Source organism: Mustela erminea, chromosome 2 (genome assembly GCF_009829155.1).
Source record: "Mustela erminea isolate mMusErm1 chromosome 2, mMusErm1.Pri, whole genome shotgun sequence".
Taxonomy (NCBI): domain Eukaryota; kingdom Metazoa; phylum Chordata; class Mammalia; order Carnivora; family Mustelidae; genus Mustela; species Mustela erminea.
In genome coordinates, this window is record NC_045615.1 from 57365981 (window position 1) to 57373696 (window position 7716).

Sequence of the window (7716 nt, forward strand, 5' to 3'; positions counted from 1 at the left end):
CATGGGTTAGAAGAACAAATACTGTTAAAAATGTCTATCCTGTCCAAAGCATTCTATACATTTAATGCAATTCCTATCAAAATACCAACAGCAGGGGTGCTCAGCTGGCTCAGTTGGAAGAGCATGTGACTCTTGATCTCGGGTCGTGAGTTCAAGACCCATGTTGGGTGTAGAAATTATTTAAATAAGTAAAAACCTTTACAAAAAACTCCAATAGCATTTTTCACAGAATTAGAAAAAAAAATCCTAAAATCTATATAGAACTACAAAGACTCCAAGTAGCCAACGTGATTTTGAAAAAAGCAAGCCGGAGTGCCTGGGTGGCTCAGTCAGTTAAGCATCTGCCTTCAGCTCAGGTCGTGATCCCAGGGTCCTGAGATAGAGTCCTGCATTGGCGGGGCGGGGGGGTGTCCCTGCTTAGCAGGGAGCCTGCTTCTCCTTCTCCCTCTATCTGCCTGCCACTCCTCCTGCTTGTGCTCTCTCTCTGTGTGTCAAATAAATAAAATTTTTAAAAAAGAAAAAGGAAAAAAAAAAGAAAAAAGCAAGCAAAGCTGGAGGCATTATAATTCCAGACTTCAAGTTATATTACAAAACTGTAGTAATCAAAACAATATGTTATTGACACACACAAAAAAAGACACATAGATTGATAGAACAGAATAGAAAACCCAAACAAACCCACAATTACATGGTCAATCAATCTTCAACAAAGAAGGAAAGAATTCCATTGGGAAAAAGACAATCTCTTCAACAATGGTGTTGGGTTTTCCCAACTGGACAGGAACATGCAAAAGAGTGAAACTATACCAAACACAAAGTAAATTCAAAATAGGTTAAAGACCTAAACACGAGATCTGAAATTATAAAAATCCTAGGAGAGAGCACAGAGAGTGATTTCTCTAACTTTAGTTGTAGCAACTTTTTTCTAGATAGATTTCCTGAAGCAAGGGAAACAAAAACAAAGATAAACTATTGGGACTAGATCAAAACAAAAAGCTTCTGCACAGCAAAGGAAACAATCAAGAAAACTAAAAGGCAACCTATGGATTGAGAGAAGATATTTGCAAATGACATAACTGATAAAGCACTAAGTATCTAAAATATATAAAGAACTGTTGCATTTCAACACCCAAAAAGCAAATTATTCAATTAATTCAGAGAATATGAACAGACATTGCTCCAGAGAAGACATATAGATGGCCAATAGATACATGAAAAGATGCTCATCATTACTTATCATCAGATAAATGCCTATCAAAACTACAGTGAGATATCACCACACACCTGTCAGAATGGCTTAAATAAAAAACATAGAAAACAACAGATATGGATGTGGAGAGAAAGGAAACTCTTGCATTGTTGGTGGGAATGCAAAGTGGTGCAGTGAATGTGGACGATAATCTGGAGGTCCCTCAAAAAGTTAAAAATAGAAATATCTTATGATCTAGCAATCACACTACTGGGGTATTTACCTAAAGAATACAAAAACACTGGGGTGCCTATTTGGCTCAGTTGATATAGCATATGAGTCTTGATCTCAGGGTCATGAGTTCAAGCCCCATGTTGGGTGTGGAGCCTACTTTAAAAAAAGGGAAAAAAGAATGCAAAAATATTAATTCAAAAGGATACATTCATGCCCATATTTATAGCAGCATTATTTACAATAGCCAAGGTATGGTAGCAGCCCAAGTGTCCATCAACAGATGAATGGATAAAGAAGATGTGGCATATGTGTGTGTGTGTGTGTGTGTGTGTGTGTGTTTGTGTGTATAATATTATTCAGCCATAAAAAAGAATGAAACCTTGTCATTTGTTATGATATGGATGGAGCTAGAGCATATAACAGTGAAATAAGTCCGTCAGAGAAAGACAAATACCATTTGATTTTATTCATATGTAGAACTTAAGGAACAAAATAAACAAACAGGCAAAGGTGGAAAAAAAGAGAGAAACAACCCCCAAAACAGACTCTTTTAGCTTCTAGTGGGAGGATGGGTGAAATAGATGATGGGGATTGAGGAGCGTACTTGACACGATGAGCACCAGTCGATCAAAACAAAAACTTAAAAAAAAAAAAATCACTGGTGAATGAAATTCCTCCAAGTGAGTACACTTGGTCCTCCACTTTGAATGGAAAGACAAGTGGCCCAGGGTTAGAATGCTATGGGCCCAGCACGCTTCTGCTGCACGACTCTGCTAGTCAGAATGTTATAAAAACCCGTGTCAGTGGTGAATGGCTCAGCCAGCTAGATAGGGGCGTAAAAGAAGAAATAAGGGAAGATTAGAGTGGATAAACAAGAATGAGGATCCATGTGTCACATGTTCATGTCCACCAGAGAGCATCTACCATGGAAGAGACTATTAACAGCCAAGAAAACAAAATGACTTGGCCACTTGACATTAGCTAGCCTCTGTCATCAGCCACCTCAGTGCTTGCAGAATGGGTGCATGGACAGAATACCCATGGGAATAGTGAATGGAGGCCACACAAGGCCCCCAAAAGATGAACTCACCAAGGCGGATGTAGCTATAGCGCCTGGGAAGCTCCAACTCCACAGAAGAAAGAAGGACTCATCCTTCTGTCAGAAGTCATTGACCAGGCCAATCAGGATGAGGCAGAACTGCTATTAAGCCATGAGGGCAGGGATTAAAGGCTTGGTGCCCAAGAGACCCACCTGGGGGCCTCCTGGTACCTTCTTGCCTAATTTTAAAGGCAAATAGGTACAGATGGGCACGGCACTCTGGGAATCAGAACCCTAGGGGAAGGACCTGGACCAAACAATGGGGTAAACTACTGAGACCAGCACAGGTGCTCTCTGAGGGTGAGGAGAATCTTGAGTGGATAGTGGAGGAGGGAGATGATGAGGCTCAGCCCCAGCCCTGACATCAGTTGCTTTGCTAGGTATTTATAATTCTTCCCACTCATCCTCCATTTCCAAATTTCCCTGGGAAAACAGGTCCACTGTAATCTGGGAGGAGGTGTTCTGAAATATATGTGAAGAAGTGGATCTGTACACCTGAAACTAATTTAACATCGTGTGTCAACTATACTTCAATTAAAAAAAAATTACTTAAAAAAAAAAAAAAAGCAGTGAATGTGAGCAGCATAGGGAATAGACTGCCTTTAACGCAACGGTGACCTAACAAGATTTGCCTTTAATGAATGACCTGTTGCCCCAAGCTCTGTGTCAGAGTATACTGCCCGGAGTGTAGAACCAACAACAACCAATATACATAATACTTAAAAATTCTGAGCAGGTGTAATTTGATATATAGGTGTAGAAGAACACTTATGTTTAGTGCTTTTTAAATGAAATATTTTAAAAAATATGTACCAACAATTGAATAGGCCTAGAGAAATTCATGATTGAATCATTATGTATGAATAAATTGGAAAATATATAATGTCAAAATATATATGGCATAATTATGCCATATAATGGCATAATCATAAAAACCCTGAGTACATATATTAAGCTGAATATGTAAATCAGAGTGAAAAGTATTAAATTATAATGTGACACATCTGGCAACTTAAGCTGTGAATTCCAGATTTTTTTTAAACTTCTATATAAAGAATGCATATGTCTTGACCCAAAGGATTATTATTGCTTTTTAGGGTAATAGAGCTTGAGAATGTGGCTGAATATTATTATACGTAGATGGGTGGCTTACACATTTCTATATTTGGAAATGCTAAAATCCTGAAACTATACTTTATGTTATTTATAATGTTCCTGCTATTTTTTTTGGATTGAGAACAGGTAAAAGTCAGCATTTGGACATGCTGACCCCATACTCTCCAATCCCCATAACTGAATTCTAGTCAGGCTGCTAGGATAAGACCTTCTCATTAAGTTACCTTATGTGACTATATTAGGATTGTCCAGAGAAACATAACAAAACAGAATAATATCCTGCTATAGGATATACATATATCCTATATGCATGATTTATAGGAGTTGGCTTATGCAATTATGGAGGCTAAGAAGACTCACAGTCTGTTGTCTGCAGGCTGGAGAACCAGGAAATCCAGTGGTATGATTCAGTCTGAGTCTGAAGGCCTGAGAACCAGGAGCGCCAATTGTGTAAGCCCTAGTGCAAAGGCTGGAGAACCAGGAACACTGATGTCCAAGGGCAGGAGAAGATAGCTGTCTCAGCTCAAGTAGTGAAAAAATTCACCCTTCCTCCGCTTTTTTATTCTGGATTGGATGATGCCCACCACATTGGTAAGGGCAATCTTACTCAGTCTACCAGCCAAACGCTAATGTCTTCCAGAAACACCATCACAGATACACCCAGAAAAAAATGACTTACCAGCTATCTGATCATCTCTTAGCCCAGTCAAGTTGGCTCATAAAATTAACAAGCACAGAGACACTGGAATAGCTAAAAATAATATCTAGGACTCACCAGCTTAAAGTAGAATTGGACTCTTAATACCCAGCCTCCTCCAATGTTGACCAGATGTTTTATTTTTAAAATAAAGTGTTGCAGGGGTGCCTAGGTGGCTCAGTTGCTTAAGCAGCTGACTCTTGATTTTGCTCAGATCATGATGTCAGGGTCGTGAGATCAAGCTTGACACTGAGCATGGAGCCTGCCTAAGATTCCTTCTGCCCCTCCCTTACCCCCTAGCTTCAACCCCCTGCTTACAGGCACAGGTGCTCTCTCTGTCTCAAAAAGATTTTTTAAATAGATAGATAGATAGATAGATAGATAGATAGATAGATAAATAAATAATAAAATGAAGTGTTGCAGGGGCACCTGGTTTGCTCATTCAGTAGAGAATGTGACTTTTGAATTTGGCCATGAGTTTGAGCCCCACATTGGGCACAGAGATTACTTAATCAAAAAAATTTTTTAGAGTGTTGCAGATATGGTTGCAACAACGCTTTCTGTATTCCTCCTACATCACACTTCCTCCAGCTCTCCCTAGGGCATCCTTCCTTAAGACTGTACCTCTAAAAATCCTTTTATATATTGTTGGTAATATGTAACTTATAAGGGTTAGTAATCAGGACAGATTTAAAATGATTGCTGTTTACCAGCCTCAAGAAAATTTTCAAGAAATTAATATTAAGGTGCTTTGTCAGAATCTGCCAAATGGAATTCCTAGTTTGAATGCTAGTAATTAATATGACATTTAATTCATCAAGAGATTGTGAATAGAACTGATGAAAAATGTGCTTTAAACTATGAAAATTATGGTTGTAGAAGATGAAGGAGTATGTTTGTGTGACTCTTATATCAATCTTGGTGATTTCTTTTTTTCTTTGGGTTTTTTTTTTTTTTTTTTTAGATTTTATTTTTAAGCAATCTCTATACCCAACATGGGGCTTGAAATCACAATCCCAAGATCGAGAGTCACACACACATTCCACCAACTGAGCCAGCCAGGCACCTCAGTCTTAGTGACTTCTAACTCAAAGAACATGATTTTATTTTGATTGCATGTTTGTTCATTGTTGTTTTCTTTCTTTCTTTCTTCTTTAAAGATTTTATTTATTTATTTGAGAGAGATACGGAGATAGTGACAGGGAGCATAAGCCCAGGAGGAGAGGGAGAAACAGGCTCCCCGCTGAGCAGGGAGTCTGATAGGGTGCTCAATCCTAGGACCCTGGGATCATGACCTGAGAGCCTAAAGCAAACGCTTTACTGACTGAGCCACTCAGACGCCCCTCATTGCATGTTTTCATCCATGCACTGATAATAAGGAAAAAGTGTCGAGAGTCTAATCCAATTGACTCTAAATGAGTGCTCCTTGAAGAAATAGCATCTTATACTTACAACTTTCGAAGATCCTATTAGTGAAAATAAAGTTCAGAACGCCCTGTGTAACCTTAATGACGTAAGTCGAAAAGTTTTGTTTTGTTGAAACAAAGTGATGTTTCAGAAAAAAAGAAAAAATGTGATATTTCAGAATGGTAGGAACAAAATGAGAGTGTCCTTAAACTAAAGAGCATATGTTACTTGGGGACTTAGCGTAGGTAAAAAGAGGGAAATTATTCGAGAATGTCTTTTAAATGGAAGATCTTAGAAAAAGACAAGAACGGGGACTCTTGGGTGGCTCAGTGGGTTAAGCCTCTGCCTTCGGCTCAGGTCACGATCCCAGGGTCCTGGAATCAAGCCCCGCTTCGGGCTCTCTGCTCAGTGAGGAGCCTGCTTCCTCCTCTCTCTCTGCCTGCTTCTTTGCCTACTTGTGATCTCTGTCTGTCAAATAAATAAATAAAATCTTAAAAAAAAAAAAAGATAAGAACGAATCTAAGTCTCAGGAACAAGGAATTTGAATGACTCCCAAACCTCCTCTGTTATTTGCATTCCACATGTCCGCTTCATTCTCTCTCACCGCAAACTGTCTCCACATTGTAGGACTCATGGCTGCCCAAAACTCTAAACTTCGCTGTCATCCTATAGGCCTCGCTGCAATAGTGGTACTGACTCCCATTGTTCTATGCTAAATTAGTCGCAGGGAAGGAAGTGTTGTAAGTCATGGGCCCCCATCTAGACCACAGCTGATGAAGTCCAACAAGGGTGGGTTGATACGATTGGTCTGACTTAGGTTATACGCTTCTCTTGGAGCAGTCAACTCTGCCTGGGAAAGGGATAGCGTTTATAACAACGTATTAACTTCTGTGTGAGTCAGAGAGTTGGAGGGGAGGAAGAGTAGGTTACAGACAGATGAAAGGAGTGATGGGCTGCCAGGAAAGGAGTGTAAATTTAGAATAGAAGAAAAAGACAAAAGCTTCATTAAAATCATACACAGGAGCACCTGGGTGGCTCAGTTGGTGGAGTTGGTTCGGGTCACGATCCCTGGGGTCTCTCGTTCTCAAATAAACAAAAATCTAAAAAAAAAAAAAATCATACAAAGATGGATAATTAACTAGATCAACCAATCTCGATATTCTAAGATAAATAAGCTCTAATAGAATAAAAACTGAGCATATTTTTATTTAAAGATTTTATTTATTTATTTATTTATTTGACACACAGAGAGAGATCACAAGCAGGCAGAGAGGCAAGCAGAGAGAGAGGGGGAAGCACTCTCCACTCTCCTGCTGAGTGGAGAGCCCGACACAAGGCTGGATCCCAGGACCCTGGGATCATGACCTGAGCCTAAGGCAGAGGCCCCAACCCACCGAGCCACCCAGGTGCCCCGAGCATATTTTGAAAGAACAATAATATGAAAACATCCAGAGGAATACATATCCGTGTATTAGCAACGGTAATTTCTGGAGAACGTGTGGGGGGAAGGATTGTGCAGACACATCCGTGTTTTACATGTTTATAGTGTTCGAAACTTTTATGATTATATGTACATCTGTAGTGTACCAAAGCTTGTGAAGAAATAGCAAACAGAGACAGAGGACCCAAGACTCCTTAAAAGTCTGTTAAGCAAGAGGAATATTTTATACTGGAAAACTAAAAGAGGTTTCGTGTATGATGAAAAACTCACCAGAACCTATAAAATGTAACGGTCACCAGTTCCATGAATTTGCAATGAGCAGAGAGAACAGTTCTTCGGCTCTCTGGGGGAAGAGTATCTGCAAAAGAAGTAACACCCATTGATGAAGGAGGTGTGATACTTACATGAGGTCACAAAGTGCACTGAAGTTTAGATAGATAGAAAAAGAAAAAGAGGGGCGCCTGGGTGGCTCAGTGGGTTAAAGCTTCTGCCTTCCGCTCAGGTCATGATCCCAGGGTCCTGGGATAGAGCCC

General features: G+C 39.7%; 1 long non-coding RNA gene across 1 annotated transcript; it reads left to right on the plus strand.

Moving 5' to 3' along the window:
• Positions 1–1180: 1180 nt before the first annotated feature.
• Positions 1181–6787, plus strand: LOC116583263. The gene is made up of 3 exons (XR_004282666.1): positions 1181–1265; positions 5218–5225; positions 6767–6787. It is a non-coding gene; the product is annotated as an uncharacterized LOC116583263 (long non-coding RNA).
• The last annotated feature ends 929 nt before the right edge of the window (positions 6788–7716 follow it).